The sequence below is a fragment of the Cynocephalus volans genome, chromosome 1 (assembly GCF_027409185.1).
Source record: "Cynocephalus volans isolate mCynVol1 chromosome 1, mCynVol1.pri, whole genome shotgun sequence".
NCBI lineage: Eukaryota > Metazoa > Chordata > Mammalia > Dermoptera > Cynocephalidae > Cynocephalus > Cynocephalus volans.
Window position 1 is genome coordinate 258,447,285 of NC_084460.1, and position 24,460 is coordinate 258,471,744.

The window sequence follows — 24,460 nt, forward strand, 5'->3', positions numbered from 1 at the left end:
GCTCAGAATCACGTAAGAGAACATGAAGGCATAATTTAGAAAATCATGGCCTGGGAGGTATGAAGAGCTTACTAATATTGTTCTAAGAAATCTTTATTAACTGTGATTCTGTAAAAGAAGCTTCTCCAGAAAACAGAAGTATTGGCTTCCTTAAAAAATTCTATGCCAGCACTTAGCACATAGTATTGTTTATACAAATCTTTTTTTTTTTTTTTTGTTTATACAGATCTTTTAAGACGTCTAACACATTTTGATTGAGTATAATATTTAGGTAATGTGAGCGGTCATGGAAACAGTAAGCATTTGTATCAAAATAATCCAATTTGGAAAATAGGAATTTTAATTATTTATGGGGTAGATAAATGAGATTGGAACTTATTCTTTATGAAGTAATATGCACCTTTGTTAAGTCCTTCTACAGGTCGCAGAAATAATGAGCTACATACAGTATCATTAGTTACCAATTAGATGAATCAGAAAGTTATGAGAATTTTCACAGTTTCAGTGATACATTATCCTTTCTACTGTATATATCACTTCTATTATACTTCATTAAGAGAAAATAGAAAGATATTTATCAAAAGCATTACAGTAATATCTTTAGTAGAAAGAAAATGTATGAACAGAATTTTCTGAGAAATATTTTATTATATTATTTGAAAGGAAATATTGATATCCTATTGTTTAATTATATTAAGAAAAACGATACAATATGATAATTCTCAGCTTATGGATCCGAACTGCTTACTACTGAATTAACTAATTAAGGTCATATTTATTTGCTTCCTTTTTTTTTTTTTTTGGTAAGTCCAGCATGGATGTTGTATTTGTGTTTCTCTCGAAAATTAAAAATATTCTCCATTTTATAGGTAAGAAAAGTGAATCCTTTTAAGAGGTGTTTCACAACCAATCCATACATATCTCTTTGGAGAGGAAGACCTGAACATCCCTAACCCTTTAGTGCTTTTTATCTCCCCGAGAGTGTTTGAATTTTAAAGATGGTTTTCACCACCCAAATAGTGTCTTATTTCACCTAGGCTGTAGACAATTATCTTTCACTAAAATCACAGTCAGGATTCTAATTACCTTACTAAGATGTTTGCTTCCTATTTATAGATATCAACACTGTTTCTTTAGCTTTAACATATATACACGACATTTTTCAGGAAATAGTTTTTCAGTTCTAATCAACTGCTTTATTTGGTGGGCAGCTTGGTTTTACTTAGAGGTTCTAAGCATGGCATCACTGGTCCTTCCAGAACATTAACCTCTATTTATTTCTACTTTTGATTTCTAAAGTTACAACCTGTTTCCATAAGTTACACCAATTTAATATAGTAGGGGGCCCTGAGGACAAGGGGTACTGCAGGAGAATAAAACATGAAATCAGCCCAAACCACCCACTTTCCTATCTTTGATGAATCTTAGGTCTTTGGTTATCCATTATCACACAAATGGATTTATTTATGCATAGAGAAATGGGACTGAATTCAAACCCATAAACATGGATTTATAGGAAAGTACAATTTAAAGTTCTTATTAGGGGTAGGCAAAAAGTGAATGCAATCATTTATTTAAGATCCATTGAAGTCATCAGACCATACAAATTTTGATTCAGTGTCATGTGGAAGGTCATGTTTAATGCCAGGTTATTAGAAGCAGCAAGTGAAGAAAGAGCAGTATGGGCCAGAATCCGAAGCTCGGGCCAGCTGAAGGAGCAGGACTATAATCTATATTGATATCTTTGTCGATATCTATATGTAAATGTCTATGTTTATATATGAAGTCTTTATCATAGAGAACAGTGAGTATAGGATGAGAAGTTAGTGGAAATTATGCATATAAAGGGCCAAACCAAGGCAGGGGATGTTCAGACATGAACACAGAGTACAGGTGGCTGAAATCAGCAAGCCAAGTTTACTTCCCATAATTAGTGAGAGGACAGAAACAGAATCTGGGCATAGACAAACCTTTCATACTGGGCATGAGACAGTAGAGGATGGCAAAGCCAAGGTTAGCATCTTTGATTAAACATAGGTAGGACATTTTAATAAAAGTACCATCAGGGTTGATTTATTTCTATTATTTTAAGAGCCACCTGTTCTGGTTATTTGTAAGTCACGTGGAAGGTGTGTAGCCATACTGAGTGAGTCAGTCACTTTGTGGGGTGTAACCAAAGATTATAGACTGTACAAAGATAGCATGACCATGGTCTTCCAGCATATAGAAATATAACAAATATCATTTGGCTCATTAAGAGTTAATAAGCCTAAAGGTCCTACATGGCCTTGTATTGTACTCTGAATTTGAAACAGACAGCTTATACTTTTTAAGTAGGTTTAATTCATCTTCTAATGGGAAATTTTCTGCCTACAAGATACAAATATTATAATTAGAAACAGTAGTTCCTACATATGTGTATGGAGCTTTAGAAATTGCAATTTATTTAATTTGATTGAGACAATACCTATTGAAAAAGGGAACACTGCTGTTATTTCCATTTTGTAGATGAAGAAATGTTTCAGAGATAATTTATCCAATAAATTTCAAATACCTAATACTGGAAATATGTCTTCTGATCACTGATTAAATATTACTGATATACAGAATGCTTACAGTCACTAAAGCTACCAGATTCTGTTTGTTGCCCACTTTTTATTTACTTGTTACCTGATTTTTTTGCTTGATAAAATTTATATAGGGTAATAATTAGCCCATGTAATTTGCTATTTACTCATCTTGGAATACTTATGGTTTGACTTAGGAAATATCTGTAATATTCATTTAATCAGTATGATGGAAGTAAAGGAATACTTATAAGATATTGGCAAAGTTTTAATTCTATAAAGGGTTAGAGACAAAATAGTATGGGCTTTCTTGACTGCCTGGTCTCTGTCACAACTGCACAACTCTGCACAGAAAATACATAACCAAATGGACATGGTTATGTTCTCGTAATATTTATTTACAAAACAGGTCTCTATTCTAGAAGAAGTGAGCACCTTTTCTCACTGACTGTCAAGATACCTAAATGGCCCCGAACAGACAGAAAACTCTGGCCTACTTCTCATTTCCTTTAGAAATGATTTTAATGCCATTACCTACATTTGATAGTTTCTCTCCAGAAACCAAGAAATTTATTGGAAAAATAAAGCTGATAAGTAAAGAATGAAATCAGGTCACATAGTGAGAAATCAAAAATAATGTAGAAAGAGCTTATGCGTGGTTATATACACACTATTGACAGTATATCTTTTATTAACTATTACATGATCTGAATTTAAAGTCATTTTAGTACTGAAAATGGAATTTATAAGAAAAAATTTTAAAGTAATGAACATGAGTAAATAAAATGTTTCTAGAGAAATATATTACTGAACCACCGAATGTTTTATAAATTGAAAGAATAACCTTGAAATGCTTAGATGTTGGTAAATTCTAACGATAGATTATTTTAAAAAAATGTTTCCATGAAATATATGTGTATCTTACAGTCTTGAGATTAATTTAATTTAATTCTTTACTGCCTGGATTTTTTTTTTTATATATATATATCTCCAAGGTTATCAACTGTAGAGAAATACTTTAATGCTCCCAGGGATTTTAGCAGAGTAATAGCATATAATAGATAGTCATTAAATGATAATTGCATTTAAGTTTTTTAACTTGCATAACTTTCTCTGAAATCATCATTATCAAGATTATTTTCTTTAGGTGTTTCTTGATTATAAGGCTTGAAAAAGTTGACTAATTTAGAAATGAATCTTCTTCACCGATGACATTAGGCATTAGTGTAACAGAAAGACTTTGTAGACATAGTCAAGCAAAAGAGGAAAACATAAACATCCCGTGGAGATTTTTTACATTCACAAAAGAGCTAAGCTACTTTGATTGATTACCAATTTTCTATCTAGTTTAATTTATAATATCATCTCTAATAATAAACTCTAAAATCATATACCTAATTTAATAATTTATATTAAATCCAGTAATGTGGATTTATATCAAGTAGTGAGAGAACCTAGGAAATAGTGATCCTTACATAGAGTACACATAGATATCTACTTTTTTCATGGGATCTTTTCTTCTGTTTTCAATATATGTAAAAGAACATACAATATATTTACTAATTTTTTTTCATTTATACATTTTATGATTTTAAATTAATTTGTGCACATTTTAAATAATTTGAATAATACACAAAGAAAAATAATAATTGAGATATATCTATAATCTCATTGTAGAGCATACATTTTTTGGTCTGGTTGATTTTCTGCCCAGCAGCCATTCCTCTTGATTTTCAGTACAGGAACAGTTCAATGATTTTCACACAGGAAATCATTACTCTCCACTTCTCATTTCATATGGTGGAGTAGTAAGCATTTGACCCAGCCCAAGCTAATCAAATTTATTCCTTTCCCACAGCCATACTGATTGATTCAATAATAAGCGGCTACCCTAACTGAAACAAAAGGGGGTCAGGCTCAGGACCACAGCTGGAAATACCAGGAAGTAGGTGTTTTCTTTTTGATGGTGTCCATCAACAACTAGGACATGAATGTCCTGTTGTGTGGGACTTGAGAATAAAGTCAAGAGAGGAAAGAAGAGAACTGTGCCCTGATGGCATAAAAATTTCAGTTGTATTAGCTAATAAAGCCCACCCTCCCTCATCCACTTAACTTTTTGCCTGTTTGTGTTTTTGCTTAAGTAAGTTTGTCACTTACAACTGAAAGGTTCCTGACTAGTACACCCAAAACTACAGAAGGTCACTAGTAGCCATTTATTTTATTTTATTTCAGTGTTTATGAATGAACATATAAATGTATTTATCATTATGATTTTTTACAGAATTATATGGTAGTTTAAGACAATTTGATAGTAAATTATATGGGTTTATTTCTTTATCCTATATAGCTTTAATTAAACAATATGGCATATTGCTAGTTAAAAAAATAATAAAATTTTAAAGAACTTTTAGCTTCTTAGAAATACCAAAATCTCCTTCGATTTAATAAAAGAAAGACAACAAAAAATAGAACATAGAACAATAGACACAAAACAGAGTAAAAAACAATATAACATAATTAATCCATTAAAAATATAGAAAAAGAACAAACATTCAATGATAAAAAATAATATAAATGGCTTAAAATTTCTCATAAAAGGAAAGAACTTTACATTGGAGATGTTATTTCATTTTATCAATTTTGAGAAGGTTAAAATACATCAGTGTTGTTAGAATTCAATGAATTTGTCATTTCTATGCTACTAAAGGGAATTCAAATTGTTTTAATCTTTTCAGGGGACATTTGTTAAGGAATATTGTGATCCAGGGCTTTGATATCTGTTCTATTTCATATCTAATTTTCCTTTTTACCTGAATTTAGGGTCAGCTCCTCAAGGTTATAATCTACACTGTAGATTTAATATTGATAATTTTCCTGTCTAACCTTTATGAACATGTGACTAATATCCCAAAGTACAGAAATTTAAAAGGCAAAGAACATACAATACTTAATTTTATAGCCACAAAACAAGAAACTGGTATTCAAATAGTATATATTGAAATAACTTTATTTTGATACTAATATTTTAGACACATAATTTATGTAAATAGGATATTTTAGTCCATTTAAATCTTAAATACTCCATTCACAAAATAGTTTTTTAACTCAAGACAAAAATCACATATGTTGGTTGGTTTGAGATATATGCCATTCACAGGATAAAGTTAGGTAAATCACTATTTTACTTTGTGTGGTATTTATAAGAACTAAGCTTAAAGTTTTAGCATTGAAAATTAGAAAAAAATAATTATAATCACTCTATTTTGAATTATTATGTTTAAGATGTTCTACTAAATGATGTTTTATATTTTTATAATTTAATTTTCTAATATGTGGATATAGCTATCATGCTTCAGGTAAGGGAATTGAAGTTTGGAAAGGCTGTGTAACTTGTCCCTGTCATGCGGCAGGTGGAGGTGAAAATAGATGTGAACCCAACCATCTCATTCTCAACTCTGTTGATCTCAACCAAATTTCAATTCTATTATCCTGGATCTGGAGAACGGAGTGGATGACTCTGCCATACAAAGGGAAAAATAAAGGTAGTTGTGTTGGGATGAGATAGCAGGAGTAGAAGCATTTCTTTCCTGGGAGTGTGTGTTCAGGGTACCATGTTAATGTGCTTTATGTGTATTAGCTTAATTAATCCTCATAATCACCCTATGAGCTGTGATGTCTTGTTTTCCCAGTTTGAGAGATGAGAAGCTATATTTTAAAGCAGTTTTTCTAAGGTCACACAGGTAGACTTGAAGCCAGGTTTGAACCCAAATTGCCTGTCATTAGAGCCTCTACACTTATACACCATGTTAATCTGCTTCAGAGGAGTAAAATTTGAGCTGGTCACTACTGAATAAGTACAGGTTAATACAATAGACATGTAGAGGTAAGGAGGAAAGAAAGAGTATTCTAAGAAGAGAAAATAGCATGTGGTGATGAAGATGTGTTATTAAAATGGCAAAAATTCCCAGACTCCCCACAGAAGTGCAGATAAATTAATAGCAATACATATTTTTCAAAATAAATCCTTGAGAACTGAGTAATATTGTTATGGTGATGGAAATACAATTAAAGATATGTTAATCATTTCAATAAAATGTAAATTGATTTTCATTAGAATAATATCACCAATTTTTTTCAAATTAGCTGTGGGAAAGTCAACCAATTCCCAAATGCCTCCCCTGCAAAAAAGAGAAAACATTATTGACTAAAGTAGAACATGATATTTTGTTCACCTCATTTGATTAATATTTTTAAATCACTCAATATGTACTTTTTGTTATTGTTAGCTCTAGAAAATGATACTTTTATTTTATGTGCTCCATTAAGTCTCTATATCTGTGCTGTCCAATACAGCAGCATCTAGCTACACATGACTACTGAACATTTGAAATGTGTCTAATTGAAATATAATTTCAAATATAATTTCAAATATAATTTCAAATTCAAATGTGTCAAATCGAAATATAATTTTTAATTTTATATACTTTTAACAAATTTTAAAGTAAAAAATAAAGTAATAAAAAGTATTGTTTCTTTAAACATAACCATAGTTTTGGTGAGAATACATTTCACTTTAACTATTGCATCATGTAAAATATTATTGCTGTATCATAGTGCACATTAGGTACATGTATCATTTTTAGTAATACACATAAACACATAGCTGATCTGATTGGTGTCAACAGATTGATTCTGTTTAAAAAATGATTACTTCTATACACTGATGTAACATTGTAATATGTTTAATTGAGTATTTTATGCAGTTATAGTGATAACTAGGTAAATCAAAATTAGTAATAAAATTCAAGTACTTATTATTTTAATTATACTATAATTGAATTATTGGTGTAATTAAAAATAATTGAGAATAATGATGCAATACTGATGCAGAATTAAGCAGAGATACAGAAGCTGGTAGTAATGATTGGAAAAAATAAAAAAGAGACTGGAGAAGGTATGTTACAGATCTCATAATGAATAACAGTGTGATTTGCTACAAATCAAAATGAAAAAGTGTTTAAAATATTTCATGGTAATAATGTGGGCAATAAGAGCACTTTTCAGCAAATAGTGATTTTTACATGGCATTTATCTCCACAGTAAAAGATGAATCCGTAAAATTATTTATCTGAAATCAAAATTAAAATTCTAACAAAAGGTTTTTTTGAATTCTATTTATTTATACATGTATTTTTTTTATTGAAACATAATTTATTGTACATATCTGTGGGATACAGTGTTGAATATCAATACCTGTGTGCAATATGTGATGCTCAAATCAGGATAATTAGGATATTCAGCATTACACTATGCAATCATATTTTTTGGCCCTTTACCAATCTCTCACTAACCCTCCCTCCCTCTCTCCCTTTCCCACCTCTGGTGCCCTCAGTTCCATTTTCTCCTTTTGAAAATTCAACAAATTATTGTGATTGTTGTATCTTTCTTTCTTTAAATAACTATTAATAGAATCTTATCTTTCAACTTTGGCCAGCTATAAAATGGCTTAGATTCTTGCATGTGTGCACACACACACATACATTTTTAAATGGAGAAATGGCAAATATTGCTTCAGTTATAAAAGTTTTACTACAAAATTATAAGGGATAGGCTAAAACTGTTTTAAAAAGTGAAATGTCTTTAATTAAGCCTCCAAAAACATTTGCTTGTGGAATATAAAATCTTTCTAATCATGTAAACATTAATTGCTCTAAAAAATTTTAAATTGCAACTATCTAATATGTCATGCAATATTAGAGATACTACTCAATTAATATAATGGTTATGATTTGTCTTAAGGGACTTAAATGTATGGTGAAAGGTAAATTTGCAGCTAAAAACAAAATTTATAAAAGGAAAAAAAATTTATAGATTAAATATTATAAATTTTCTGCACCTAACAATGAAATATTTTACCTGCGTATGAGAAAAATTAGTTCTTTTTTTTATTGGATATGAGTATATATGAGATACAAAGCCAATTGTCACCTCCTGTGCCAAAGATCAAGATATGAAGGCCAGATCCATACTGGCCGCATGCCCATTACCACAAATTGCGATTGTACCTTGTGTCTCCCACTCAATTATCCTCAACCTCTCTTCCCCACCCCTTTCTCCACTCCACTTTGTATCCCTAGGTATGCTCTCTCCCTCTGCAAGTACAACACACCACTGTGGCTTTTCTTTCCTTTCTCCTTTCTCTGTTAGTTCCCACTTATGAGTGAGTACATGTGGTATTTATCCTTCTGTGTTTTGCTTATTTCAATATAAGTTTCTCCAAGCTCATCCACATTGTTGCAAATGGGAGAATTTCATTCTTTTTTTATGGCAGAGTAGTATATTCCATGGTATATATATATACCACAGTTTCCTTATCCAATCATCCATTGATGGACATTTAGGTTAGTTCCATATCTTGGCTATTGTAAACAGAGCTGCAATGAACATGGGACTGCAGGTATCCCTTCAACATGATGATTTCCATTCCTCTGTTTATTTATACAGAAATAGGATTGCTGGGTCATATGAAAGATCTATCTATAGTTGTTTGAGAAACATTCATACTGTTTTCAATAGTGGGTGTACTAATTTACAGTCCCACCAACAGTGCAGAAGTATTCCCTTCTCTCCAAATCCTTACCAGCATTTGTTACTCACCATCTTTTTTACTGTAGTCAGTCTAACTAGGGTGAGGTGATATCTCAATGTGGTTTTAATTTTCATTTCCCTGATGACTAGTTATGTTGAGCATTTTTTCATGTACCTGTTAGCCATTTGTATGTCTTCCTTTGAAAAATGTCTATTCAGCTCTTTTGCCCATTTTTTAACTTTTTTTTTTTTTTTTTTTTTACTGTGTAATTGCTTGAGTTCCTGGTATATTATGTATATTAATCCCTTGTCAGATGCATAGTTAGCAAAAATTTTCTCCCACTCTGTAGGTTGTCGTTTCACTGCGTTGATTGTTTCCTTTGCTGTGCAGAAGGTTTTTAGTTTGATATAGTCTCTTTTGTTTATTTTCTCTCTTGTTGCTTGTGATTTCAGGCTCATGTTCATAAAGTCTGTGCCCAGACCTTGTACCTGAAGTGTTTCACCTATATTTTCCCTTAGTAATTTTACAGTTTCAGCGCTTATATTTAAGTCTTTCATCCATTTTGAGTTGATTTTAGTATATGGTGAGAGGTGCATATCTAGTTTCATTCTTCTACATATGGATATCCAATTTTCCCAGCACTACTTATTGAAGAGGCAGTCTTTTTCCCACTGTAGATTTTTGTTGTCTTTGTCCAATATCAGATGGCTGTAAGCCTGAGGGATGATTTCTGGATTGTCAATTCTGCTTCACTGGTCCGAGTGTCTATTTTTATGCCAGCACCATGCAGTTTTGGTTATTATAGCTTTGCAGTATAATTCAAAGTTAGGTAGTGTTATGCCTACAACTTTATTTTTTTTATTTTTATTTTTTGCTCAGGATTGCTTTAGCTACTCGGGATCTTTTTTTGTTCCATATGAATACTGAGATTTTTTTTTCCATTTCTGTGAAGAATGTCATTGGTATATAGATGGGGATTGCATTGAATCTGTAGATCACTTTGGGTAGTATAGACATTTTCACAATGTTATTTCTTCTAATCCAAGAGCATGGAATATCTTTGCATCTTTTTGTGTCTTCTTTAATTTCTTTCAATAGTGGTTTGTCATTCTCATTGTAGAGATCTTTCACCTCCTTGGTTAAATTGGTCCATTTAACCCAAACAATTAGTTCTATCACAGTGATCAGTGTCCCAGCTGTATTAAGTACAACAACAAAATAATCCAAGTTTATTAAAATTTTATAACAAGTATCTGGGTTTTTTTTTTTTCATTTCTTTGTTGCACTATATGATATACATTAAAGAATTGATACTCAGTTTTCTGAGGCAGACCTTAGAAAAGCATTGTGGTTATTGTTGTTAAAAATTGCTTGGCATATATGTACAAAGGCTATGAAACTTCAACAGTTTGTGAAACTGTTGAAGGAAATAGAGAATGCCTTTAATGATCTGCACTCTTTACCAGTGCTTAGATATTGAGCTATGGAAAAGTTTTACAACAAATTACTGTGTTGTCATTTTCATTTCATGATTTTTTACAGCAAAAGAAATGACTGCCAAATATTCAATAACCACAAACACACAAAAAATGGCCGTATGACTTAGATTTACTTGCTGATATCATCCTATATATATGAACAAGCTAAATGTGAAACTCCAAGGAACAAAGCTTGTCTGTCACCTTGTTAAATATGTATTAGAATTTATGTTGAAATTAAAATTTTTATTATACAAATCAATAAAAGATTTAAATTGAAGAAGATTTAAATTGTAATCAACTGTGTTATGTAAATTGACAGAAGAAAACTATAGTAAAATTTGAAGAACACTTATTGACATCAGTACATGTAAAGTTGCTCTTCAACTTACTAAATGCCCTTTGAATTTAATGTTAATAATGCGGATTTGACACAAAAGTTAGTAAAATTACTTGGAAAGACATAGTTTTGAAACTAATATACTTTTGCTTCACAGTGAAATAAAATAGGCTTTTTAGCATGATGATGATATTTTGAATATATTAGATTTAATAAAATATATTACTTAAATCAATTTCATATATCCTTTTACTTTTTCAAAGTGACTGTTAGAAAATTAAAATAATGTATGTTGCTAACATTGTATTTATATTGAATGGTACTACTCTACATAAGCTAAAGTAATTCTGATTGTTCTTCCAGCATTGCCAATGAAAAGATTTTTTTTTTTTTTCCTTTTAATTGACTGGAAAATCAGGTGAGATCATGCAGATCCCTTTCCTATCTCACTCCATTTGCATATTCACTAAGCAAAAAGGGTCATAACCCAGCTCTAGCTCTGTCTTGACTAGGCATTCTTGGACTTGGACTTTTCCAAAGTGCAGCACACAAAAAATACAAACTGAAGAATATGATACATTATGGGGTTGGAAAAACCCTGTGTTTATTTATATACTTAATTCCTTTACATTTGTTTTCTAAGTTGTGGGTTTTCCACTCCCATTTTACCTTTTCTTTACCTAATTAAAATTTCTCCATATGTTTTGTTTTTAGAACTCAGTTAAATTGTGCCTGTGTGATGATTAGGAATATAGCACAGGAGCATTTTGTAAATTTACTAATAGTTACATGTTTGCCTAACTTATTAAACAGGCTAAATGTACACAAGTGCTTGCACTGGGAAATTCATAGGAACTCTCAGAGGGCACTATACAAAACTTGATTTCACTCTAATCCTCTTTTTCTTTTTTCCTCTCTCTCTCTCTCTCTTTTGCTGAGTGTTTTTGAAGCTGTTACAAAGTTCCCTCTCTTGGAATGTGTAATGCTACTTTTTCACTGTGCAATAAAGGAATACGTTGGGGAAAACTATTTTACTAGGCTATATTTTTCTTAGTGACAGATAAAATAGTTCCTTTTTAATCTTTTCAAATCTTAAAGGAGACCATATTTATGCTCCTTTTATATCAGTGCACCTTTTCTACCAGTCAGGTTACCCACCATGATTCTCTAGTTTGCTGCATTAAGCAATTTTTCCCAGATAAAGATTTGCAATTTGAAACCATCTTTGAAAGTATGTTTATCTATCATTGTGCTCACTTACCCTTTTTTTATCTTTATTTGACTCCCAAATCAAGTGTCAATTTTAAACAGTTATTGTACTGCAAAATATTGCAATTGGCCCCGAGTGTGTGGAAAGTTGACAATATAGTCACGGATCTTGCTTTCAGTTATTTTCAGCTTATAAGTAGCCTACTTGGCCAATATATATGTTGTGCATGTGCACGCACACACACACATACACAATTTATCCAATTCAAATCCTTCTGGCTCCTCTTATATTGGCCCCTAAGGTTGTTGATTTCCAATTATGAACATTACCTTGTGCTCCATTTTAAAACATTCTTTGCAAAACCAAGCTAACTCATGAGAATTTTAGGCACAGCTCCCTCAGGAGGTCCCTTGACACTTTCTTTGGAAGTCTTGGGAAGGCATTAAATAACATTCACAAACTGCTTCTGAAAACAAAATTCTAGTTTGAAAGCCACCAAATGACTGCCCTTAAATAGTTTCATTTAATATAAGTATGCAAATTTTAATTACGGAGGCTGTGCCTAGAGTTGTGAGAGAAATGACAACCTTAGTAGTATTTGCATTTAAATAGCACTTGCTTATCAAGAGTTTTAAAGTATTTGAATAAACATCATTGTGTGTGCCCAGATAAATTCTTGAAAGGAGGCATCTGAGCAACATCCCCAGCTGTCTATTTTATCTGTTTACTCCCTGTATTTGTTAAGGAGAGATTTTCTTTTCCTCCTAGGTCCCAGAAACGGAATCATTCTGTCTATCAAGAAAGAAGAAAAATGAATTTATGTATCAAATATCATAAATTAATAGGAAATATTTACTATCTGTATGTTGCAATTTAAAGTCATAATAGAGATTACTACACAATAACAAAATTATAACCAGTTTTCATGTAATAATTTTGTTTCTGATAGAAATCCTTTGATGTTCTGCAACCTCCCCTGGCATATCATCATACTATAACTTTGCACTTTATCCTTTTATTTCATTAGTATAACTATCATATTACAACAAGCACAGAAAAATCATTGCAAAGTCCTTTCTTTGCTATAATTTGGATCATCTCTTTATTTCCACCATTTATTCTCATGAATATGTAAACATTTTGGACTAAGTTGAATATATAAATGAACAATCATTTAGTTACAAATACTGCCATAACCCACTTTATGAATGAAGATATACTGAAAACCATATATATATATATATATATATATATATAATTATACATAAAACATTGGTTTCTAGTTTGATAACCATTTTCTTTCTTCCATTGCATTAACTGTAATTTTAAATTTGGATGCGAATCAATGTCACTAATTTAATGAGGTTTTTTGAAAGTGCCTTGCATATTACTTAATTTGTAGCCAAACAGTAAGTGTGTTTCCTTCGTTCTTGCTTCCAGAAGTAAATAATCTACAGAGTGAAAGTTGATATTTGTTTCTGGGAGGCATAAACCACTAAAACATAACTAATTTCAAAGCAAAGAGGTCTTTTATAACATAATATTTATCTCTATAGAACTAATAACTTTATACCCAAATTACTTAAAAAAAAAACACCGGTCATAATAATCTTTGAGAAAACTGGAAGACAGAAAAGGTTAGAGAATATTGAAACGGGAAAAAACATCCTTTTTGTTTCTGAAATAAGAACCCAGAGAACACAGCATGAATCATAAAATAGATATTCTAGAATATGTTAATAAAGGGAGGCTTTGTAGGCACCTAGACAGATTGGGGAGCATTCTTCAAATTGTGTAGGTTTTGTATTCTGCCACTTTACTGAATTTATTTATTAGTTCTAGAATTTTTTTGGTTGAGTCTTTAGGATTGTCTATGTATATAAAATAGGGATAGTTTCTCTTTCTCACATCTAATTTGGATGCATTTTATTGTTTTCTCTTTCCTTATTGCAATGGCTAGAACTTCCAGTACTCTGTTGAATAAGAATGGCAGAGGGGTGCATCCTTGTCTTGTTCCAGATCTTAGACGAAAAGCCTTCAATTTTTGTATGTTAAGTTTGATATTAGCTGTAGGTTTGTTATACATGACTTCTATTGTGTTGAGGTACATTTTTTCTCTATCAAATTTATTGAGTTTTTTTTTTATCATGAAAGGATATTGAATTTTATCAAATAATTTTTCTGTATCTATTGAAATAGTCATATGATTTTTATTCTTCCCTCTGTTGATGTGATGTATCATATTTATTGATTTGCCTGTATTGAACTATATGGCAAAACTAAAATATCTAAGAAAGAAATCAAGAAATTAATCCCATTTACAATAGCTAACAAAAATTGAAATACCTAGAAATAGGTTTATCCAAGGAGGTGAAAGATCTCTACAATAAAAATTATAGAACATTGGTGAAAGAAATTGAAGAAGACACAAATAAATAGAAAGATATCCCACGTTTATTAGTTAGAAGACTTAACATTGTCAAAATGTCTATACTACTCAAGGCAATCTACATATTCAATACAATTCCTATCAAAATACCAATGACATTCTTCACAGAATAGAAAAAAACTTAAAATTTGAATGGAACCACGAAAGACCCCATTTAGCAAAAGCAATCTTGAACAAAAAACAAAGCTAGAAGCATTGTACCACCTGACTTCAAACTATACTGTAAAAGTATAGTTACCAAAATAGCATGGTACTGGCATTAAAACAGATGCTTAGGCCAATGGAACAGAATTGAGAGCCCATAAACAAATGAACATATTTACAGCCAACTGATTTTCTACAAAAGAGCCAAGAATATACAGAGGGAAAGGACAGCCTATTCGATAAATATTGCTGAGAAAACTGAATGTCCACATGCAGAAGAGTGAAATTACACCGTATCTCTCACTCTAAACAAAAGTCAATTCAAAATGGATTAAAGACCTAAATTGAAGACCCCAAACTGTGAAAATACTAAAAGAAGACATAGGGGAAAGTCTACATGAGAGTGGACTTGGCAGCACTTTCTTGAACAAGACTACAAAGGCATAGTCAGCTAGAGTAAAAATAGACACATGGGACTGCATTAAACTATAAAGCTTCTGCACAGCAAAGGAAACAGTCAACAAAGTAAAGAGACAACTTACAGAATGGGAGAAAGTATTTGCAAACCATGCATCTGACAAGGGGCTAGTGTTCAGAACAACTCAACAGCACAAAACCAAATAACCCAATTTAAAAATGGGAAAAGGGCCTGAACAGATATTTCTCAAAAGAAGGTATGTAAATGGCCAACAACACTCAACATCACTACTCATCAGGTAAATGCAAATTAAAACCACAATGAGATATCATCTTACTCCAGTCAGAATGGCTACTTTCAAAAAGATAGAAAATAACAAATGATAATGAGGATGTGGAGAAAAGAGAACTCTCATACATTGTTGATGGGAGCATAAATTAGTACAGCCGTTATTGAAAACAGAATGGAGGTTCTTCAAAAAACTAAAAATAAAACTATCTTATGACTCAGCAACCCCACTATTGGGTATATACTCAAAGGAAGTGCAGTCATTACATTAAAGAAACATCTGTTGCCCCATGTACATTACAGCACTTCACAACAGCCAAGAGGTGAATCAACTTAGACACCTCTCAACTAATGAATGGATTAAAAAACTGTGGTATGTATACACAATGGAATACTATTTGACTACAAAACATGATATCCTATCATTTGCAGCAGCATGCATAGAACTGAAGACCATCACATTAAGTGAAGTAAGCCAGACACTGAGAAACAGGTACCACGTGATCTCACTCTTATGTGGAATCTAAAAAAAAAAAAAAAAGTGGTTCTCATAGATGTAGAGAATAGAATAATGCTTGTCAGAGGCAGAAAGTAAGGGGGGAGGGGGAAGGGAAGAAGTAGATTAAAGGGTAAAATTTACAGTTGGATAGAAAGAATAACTTCTGGTGTTCTAGTCTGATCTGACTAGAGCTAACATTATATTGTATATTTCTAAATAGCAGAAAGGAAAGATAAATATTCAGGAGATGGATATGCTATCTACTGTAAGTGAATCATTGTTAAATATATACATATATTGAAACAACACACTGTACCCCACAAATATATAATGCATGTTCCCACTCATAACTGGCTGCTAGGAGGGGAGGGAGAGAGAAAGGGAAGGAGGGAAGAAGGAAGGAATGAAGTAAAGAAAGAAAGAAAAGACCACAACAATAAGATGAACTTTCAGAAGGAGAGAGAAAACCTAAGGATACTAGAGATGAGGCAGTGGGGGAGGAAGAGAGGGGGTTTAGGAAGTGATATGTCAGGCAAGGGCATAAAGAAATACCATGATTTATAAGAATGAATATGCTAATAATAAATAAAAAAGTAAAATAAATTAGAAAATTTAAAATGTTGGGTGGGTGTGTCAGAACATGGTGGGCAACTACAAATATGAAAAGTTGCTCCCTCATTTCCAAATATGACCCAGTACTTAAGGAGTATGAACACCTGGTGGGAAATTATTGCATGTAATAACAAATATTACCCCTGGAAGTGCCTGCAGATACATTCAATGAGATGAAGGCTGAAGTCACTGGGGAATGTGCTGGCAGAATGTTTTGGTACATTTGCTTTCTTTCTGCTGGGTCTTAGACAGACAGCATGATTAGAGATGTAAGATCCAGCTTGTGACTATAAAGCTATGAAAATTAAATCCCCAAACTAATGATGACAGAGTAGAAAGATAAAAACTTTCATGACCTGAATTTGGAAGGTGGTGTACTTTCCTCAAATGCCTACATTAGATTCCTCGTTACTTGTTAGACACTATAGATTGTAGTGTTCAAGAAGCTAAATATGAGAAAATAGCATGCTGTGACCCTCACAAAAGCTTATGGTAATTCGTTCTGCATTAATGTAATTATAATATTGAGAACCAGGAAATGCTTTAATGTTCTCTGCTGAATTAATAAAATCTCATTGAATTGCATTCAGTTTTGGAGGCCTCACTTTAAAGGTAATGTATACAAACTGGAAAATACTTATATGACTGTTAGGATAATGAACAGACACAAAAACCCTCAGAAAGACACATTTAAAGAGTGAGAAAATAATTAAAGGAAAAAAAAATTGTTTCCCCTTAAGGGAAGAAGCAGTCATTGCTCAAGGACATTAGGAAGCAGTAAAACTTGGTTTGAAGGGAGGTCAGGGGACTTGTCCTGAAGTTGCCTTTGCATAAGAAATACTGGAATGTATACATATGAGGGGGTCTTCAAAAAGTTCATTGAGAGACTTGAATTACCTTTCAATTCCATTTTTCCATATACTTTTTGAAGTACCCCTGTGTTTGATTACACACACACTCTAGGATAAATATAATCATATTAATAATTACATTAAATATTAGTGATCCAAACACCCTGATTAAAAGACAGATATTGACAGAATGGATAAAAATGCTAGACCTTCCTATATGCTGTTTGCAAGGAACTGACTTTAAACATAAAGAAACAGATAAGTTCAATGTAAATGGTTAGAAAAAAAGTATATTATAAAAACCGTAAATATAATAAGACTGGAGTGAATATTTTATTATCTAATGAAAAGACTTTAGGTCAAAGGGTTTGTCAGGCAGAAAAAGAAGCACATTTTTTAGTAATAAAAGAAAGAGTACGTCAGCAAGATATAACATATGTAAATGTGCATACGTCTAATAATAAAGCCTCAAAAAATACATGAAACAAAATTTGATAAAATTAAAGAGGAAAATATATAAACCAACAATTATAGAGTGTTTAACATCCTTCTCCCCCAAATTGACAGATAAAATAGTAATAATTTAGTAATTATGGAAGAGCTGAACGACAGTATTAAGCACTTTCATCTAATTGACATTTATAGAGAACTACTTCAAACACCTGCAGAATTCACTTTCTTTTTAAGTGTGCATGGTAAATTCATCAAGATGGAGCGTTTACTGGGCCAAAAACCAATTCTCAATGAACACAAAGTGATTAATGTCTTTGGAATATATCCTCTGATCTAAAAATAATTAAGAAATTGAAATAATAATATAACATTTATTAAAAAACACGCTTTTAAATAATTCCTACGTCAATTACAAACATAACAAGAGTGATTAATTTTGAGCTGAATGGCAATAAAAATACAGCATATAAACATTTATGGCATGCAACTACAATACTTCTTAAAGAGAAAGATATAAATTTAAATTTGTATATTAAAAAGCCAATAAGTAAAATAAATGAACTTAAGTTTATTTGTTAAAAAGATAGAAGAAAATAAAAAAACCCAAAGCAAATACAAGGAAATATGCAGAGTGGTTATTAAGTGTTCTTACCACAAAAATGATAATTAGGTGAGGTGATGGATATGTTATTAGCTAGATTTAACCATTCCACTATGTACATATACTTCAAAACATTATGGTATAGGATAACTATGAGAGTACTTCAAAAGTTCATGGAAAGATTTGTGTCATCTTTAATTCTATTTTTCCACAAACATTTTGAAGCACCCTCATACGTACGATTTTATCTGTCAATTTAAATAAGTATATTAATACATTTGAAAAAAGGAAGGAAATGACACAGAGTAGAAATCAGTGAAATAAAAAAATATAACACAGGGAAAAATAACAGGGCCTAAAGTTAGTTTAATGAAAAGATCAATACAATTGACAAAGTTGCAGCTGTACTGAGCACAACAAAAAGAGGACATAAACCACCAATATCGTAAACGAGAAAAAGTTTCCACAGATTCTACTTCAAAATAATGTAAGGAAAGTACGAGTGACTTTATGCCAACAAATTTGACAACTTACATGAATACTTTTTATGAAAAATAACTTACCAAAATTGATAAAGAAAGAAAGAGTCTGAATTGCCATCTTTCTAATTAAAGTGCTCAATTATTTTGTTGTTGTTGTTAAGGAAACTCTTCCCCAAAGAAACTTTAAACCCAAGTGCTTTCTTTGGTAATATCTATCAAACATCAAAGAGAAATAATACCAATCTTACAAAAAAAAAAATTCAGAAAATAGAGGAGGAACGTTCACTGTCCAATTTTCTTTAAGGGGGTTATGATACCAGTGTAACCCTGATAACAAATGTAATTTAAAAAATACAAAAAAGGAAATTACAAATGAATATTTATAACAAATATAGATGCAGACATTTTAAATATTAGCAATCTAATTCCAACAGGATAATACATCATTACCAAGGGCGTTTTATCCTAAGAATGCATGTTTGGTGTAATACGTTAAAATCAATGTCATTTACCATATTGATAGAACAAAAAGAAAAAGCACAATAATTTTAATAGATGCAGGAAACCAATTTGAAAAATTCAACACCTATATACAATAAAAACTCAGTAAACTCAAGATAGTAGAAAACTTTCTCAAATTGAAGACAGGCATGCAAGAAAAAAAATCTAAGGCTAACAATATATTTGATGGGAAAATGACTTATTTTTCCTTATGACACTGGAAAACAAGAAAGGATGCTTGTTCTGGATGACCTAGATAAAGGAACAAAAGGCATAAAATTCAGAAAAAGCAGCCTAAAACTATCCAAATCTTCAGATGATGTGATTATTTATATGAAAAATCCTAGGCATTCTATAAAATAACCTCTGGCAAACAATTACATAGCAAAATTAAAAAAAAAAATCAATTTATAGTCATTCCCAGACTTCTATAACACTCAGAAATAAATCTAATAACAAATGTCTAAAACCTCCACATAGATAACTACAAAACATTGCTTCAAGAAATTAGAGAAAGCTTAAATAAATGAAGAGATATACCATACACATCAGTTAGAAGACTCAATATTGTCAAGATGGCAAATCTGGCCACATTTTTCTATAGATTCATTTTTCTATAGATTCAATGTAATCTATTAAAATCACAGAAGTACTTCTTTTCTAGACATTGACAAACTGATTCCAAAAATTATATGTAGTGCAAAAAATCTATAATCACTAAAGCAATGTTTTTAAAGAAGACCAAATCGTGGGTCTTATCCTATCTGATTTTAGGTTTGTTATTTGTGTTTAGGTAGACATATAGATAATGTACACATATGGTACATTAATTTTGACAAAAGTAGTTAAGCGAGAAAAGGAAAAATTTTAAAACAAATGATGTAGAATCAACTAAATATCTATACAGGAACAAAATAACTATTAATTCTTACCTAACAGCATATACAATTAAATCAAAATAGATAATAGACCTAAAAGTAAAACATGGAATTATAAAAATTCTAGAAGAAAATATTCAAATTTCATGATATTGGCTGGTAAGAGACAAAGAAAGAAAAATTGATAAATTGAACTTCATCAAAATTTAAAAATTTTAGCTTTTCAAAGTCACAGTAGAAAAGAAAAAGACTGCCTTAAAGAAACTTAAAGAAAAAATTCACACCACATATGGTAGTTAAAGCACATGTATTATGAATGCATGAAAACCTTACATCTCAATATATGACTAACAACCCAATTAAGAAATGGTCAGTTTTGGACAGACAGTTCATTAAAAAAAAAGATACATTCATAGGGAAAAAAACACATGAAATGATGCCCACTATCACCACTCAGAGGAATGCAAATTAGAGCTATGAAATATCTCATTAAAAATATAATGAGCTACAATGAGACACACCCATTTGATTGGCTAACAGTAAGATGGCTGATTATACCAAGTGTTAGTGAAGGTATGCAGCAATTGGAGTCTCATACAATGGTGATGATATTGTAAAATGGTGCAACCACTCTGGCAGCATTTTTAGATGAAAAAAAAAAAAATCTTCCCTATCTCCTAGCCATTGCATGCATAGATATTTACCCAAGGGGAAAAAAAAGCAACCAAAAAACATCCATATAAAGATTTGTAATAGCCAAAACCTAAAAATAACTTAAATGTTCCCTCAACAGATAAATGAAATCAACAGATTACGTTATATCGTATAACTGAACAGAGCTTAATAGTAAAAAGGAAGTAAACCTTCATGCATATAATTACATTGGATAAACTCAATATTATTATACTAAATGAAGGCATTTAGACAAAAAATTATGCGTGCTGTATGTTTCTATGAATATGATTTTTTAAAAAAAAAAATGCAAAGTAAACCATAATGTCAGAAAATGGAATACTGTTGCCTGGGGGTTAGTTTGTGGGGAGAAAAGGATTACAAAGAGGTTTGAGGAAACTTTTGGGAGTGATGGAAATGTTATTTTTAAACTTCATTGTGGTGATTGTTTCACGGATGTATCAATATGCTAAAACTGATTAGATTATACAGTTTAAATATGTGCAGTTTATTATACTTTAATTAAACCTCAATAAAGTTTAGAAAATACACCTGTAAATTTTATTGAAGACTCATGGAGTTAATGAATTTCTACAGGAAATAAAATTAGCATAATATCTTATAATTTTACCCTTAATATGATGTAATTTTTTTACTAAAATAATTTAATCATTATTTCATTTATAATTATTCCAGTTATATTTGGGTCTGATCTACAATTTATTTTATAAGATCTAAGTCTATAAATATTACAAATATCTAAATCTTTCTTTTTTCCCTTCTTTCTTCTTCCATTTTCTATTTTTCTTTTCACTCACTTTATCTTATTTTCTAAACTTAAAATTTTCAACCATTTTTACTTCAGTCTTTATGTATGCACCATGCTTTTGGTGTTCTGTCTAAGACATCTTTGTCTCACTAAAGTTGCAAAGATTTTAAAAAGTATTTTCTGGTAGAAATTTTGTAATTTTAGATTTTGTATTTAGATCTATGATCTATATCTATTTTGAGTTTATTTTTCATTTGTGGTTTTGCAAGGTATGAGCTTAATTTTATTTTTTATGTGGATATCTAATCGTTCAGACACCATTCATTGAAATGACTTTCCCTTTTTCATCAAATTCACCTTTATAAAAAATAAGTTGAACACAAATTTGTGACACCTTTTCTGGACTCTTTATTATCTTCTATTAATTGAGTTGTCAGCCTTGACACCAATTCTACACTCTCTTGATTACTTTAGTTTTATAATAAATCTTGAAATTAGGTAGTGTACGTGGTTCAACTTTAAGTTCTTTTTCCAAGTTGTTTTTGTTTGTTATTTTCGACCAAAAAAAAAAGGCTGCTGACATTTTGATTGAAATTTTGTTGAATCAATTGATTAATTTAAGGGTACCTTAGCAATATTGAATCTTTAATTCATAACACAGTGAGTCTCTCCATTTGTTTTCTTCAATTTCTCTCAACAATGTTTTTTCATAGTTGTAAGTGTATGGATCATGCACATCTTTTTTTCAGATCCAACCCTGAGTATTTTGTTATAAATTGTATTATTTTTCATATTTAATTTTCTGATGTTTCATTGCTATCATATAGAAACAAAATCAATTCCATATATTGATATTGATCCTTACTAGCTAATTTACCTAAGCAATATTTCTCCAAGAGAAATACAAGCTTATGTCCATACAGAGAATTGGACATGAATGTTTACAAGTCTTTATTTTTAATGCCCCCAAGTAGGACATCCAAATGTCCATCAGCAGGTGAATGGATAACTAATTTATGCTCTAGGCATACAATGAAATATTAATTAGCAATAAAAATCAGTGAAACATAGTTACATGCAAAATGCATGGTCAGATAAAAAAATAATTGAGCTGCGTGAAAGAAGCTATACCAAAAACGACATGGATGAGTCTAGAGAAACTTATGTTAAGTGAAATAAGCAAAGCACAGAGGGATAAATACCGTATGTGCTCACTCATATGTGGGAGCTAAGAGAGAAAGGAAGGCAGCGAAGAAAGATCACAGTGGTGCATTGGACTTGCAGATGGAGAGAACATTCCTTGGGATACAAAGTGAAGTGTGGGGGGAAGGTGGGGGAGGGAGGTTGGGGATAATTGGGTAGAGGACACGGGATACAAACGCAAAATGTGGTAATGGGTATGCTGCCAGTATGGGTCTGGCCTTCACATCTTGGACATGAGGGGTGACAATCAGCTTTGTATCTCATGAATATTCATAACTAAAAAAAATTCTACTGGTAAAACCACAAATAAAAATGTTACAGATTGTACAACTCTATTTTTATAAAATTCTAGAAGATGCAAACTAATTTAAAATGATGCAAAACAATTCAATAGTTGCCTAGGGATGGAGTTGGGGTAGATACTAGTAAAAGAGATAACAAAAGGGTATGAGAGAAAATTTGAGATAATGGATATGTCCAATATTTTGATTAGGACGGTGGTACACACATGCAGAATGTTGTCAAATGGTACGAGTAGAATATGTGAGATTTGTTGTATGTCACATATACGGCAAAATGAAACAAAACAAAAAACCAAACTGCTAAGCAGCTAAAGATGTCTCAAAATGCTCAGAACTGTGAAAATGTAAGAATCTAATAGATGTCATCATTTTTTTTTTTTTAAAGCACCATGAGGGTCTGATTACTTCTGTTTTTCAATCATGAATATCTGGAGACAATGAAAATAAATATAATTATTGTAAAATTCAGGATACCATTATAGTTTCATTTTATAGAAGACAATCATGTTAATTACTCCTCTCTGATCACTCTCTCATGCTAATGAAATGTTAAAATAAAATACCACATTCAAAAAAATCAAATAGCTCATGGAAAACAGAGGCCCAATTCATTTTTTATTTTTTTGAACAAAGGTATAAAATTAAGTAATACTTTTACATTTTTAAGAAAGTGTTGATAGAACAAATATTTCTAACATTATATATTATGTGAGTGGTTGTCTCATGCTAAATTAAACATGAACACCCCAAAGTTATCTATAATAAACTGCATTAGCCATTTGCATTTCAGACTCTTAAAAACAGAGCCAAAACAGATTTGAATAATACCTCTGGTGATTTCTATTCCCTTATTACTCTAATAGTACCATTGATAGTGCCAAATTTCCTGTGAGACTGTTGGCAGTAATACAGACTTTTTTTTTTTAAATTTCAGAAACATTTAGAATGTGATTAGCTGAAATACATAAATGTACATTAATTAACAATAATGAAGTAAGTACTCAGGGAAGGCCATATTCAGAAATATCATATAATGTACCTTCACGATATGTTTCTCTTGAATTATTATCTTCAGCTAGTACCGCTGAGGCATTTTAACTTTTCTATGGCAAATGATAATTACTATCAGATTGATAAAAATTTCATTCCAAAAT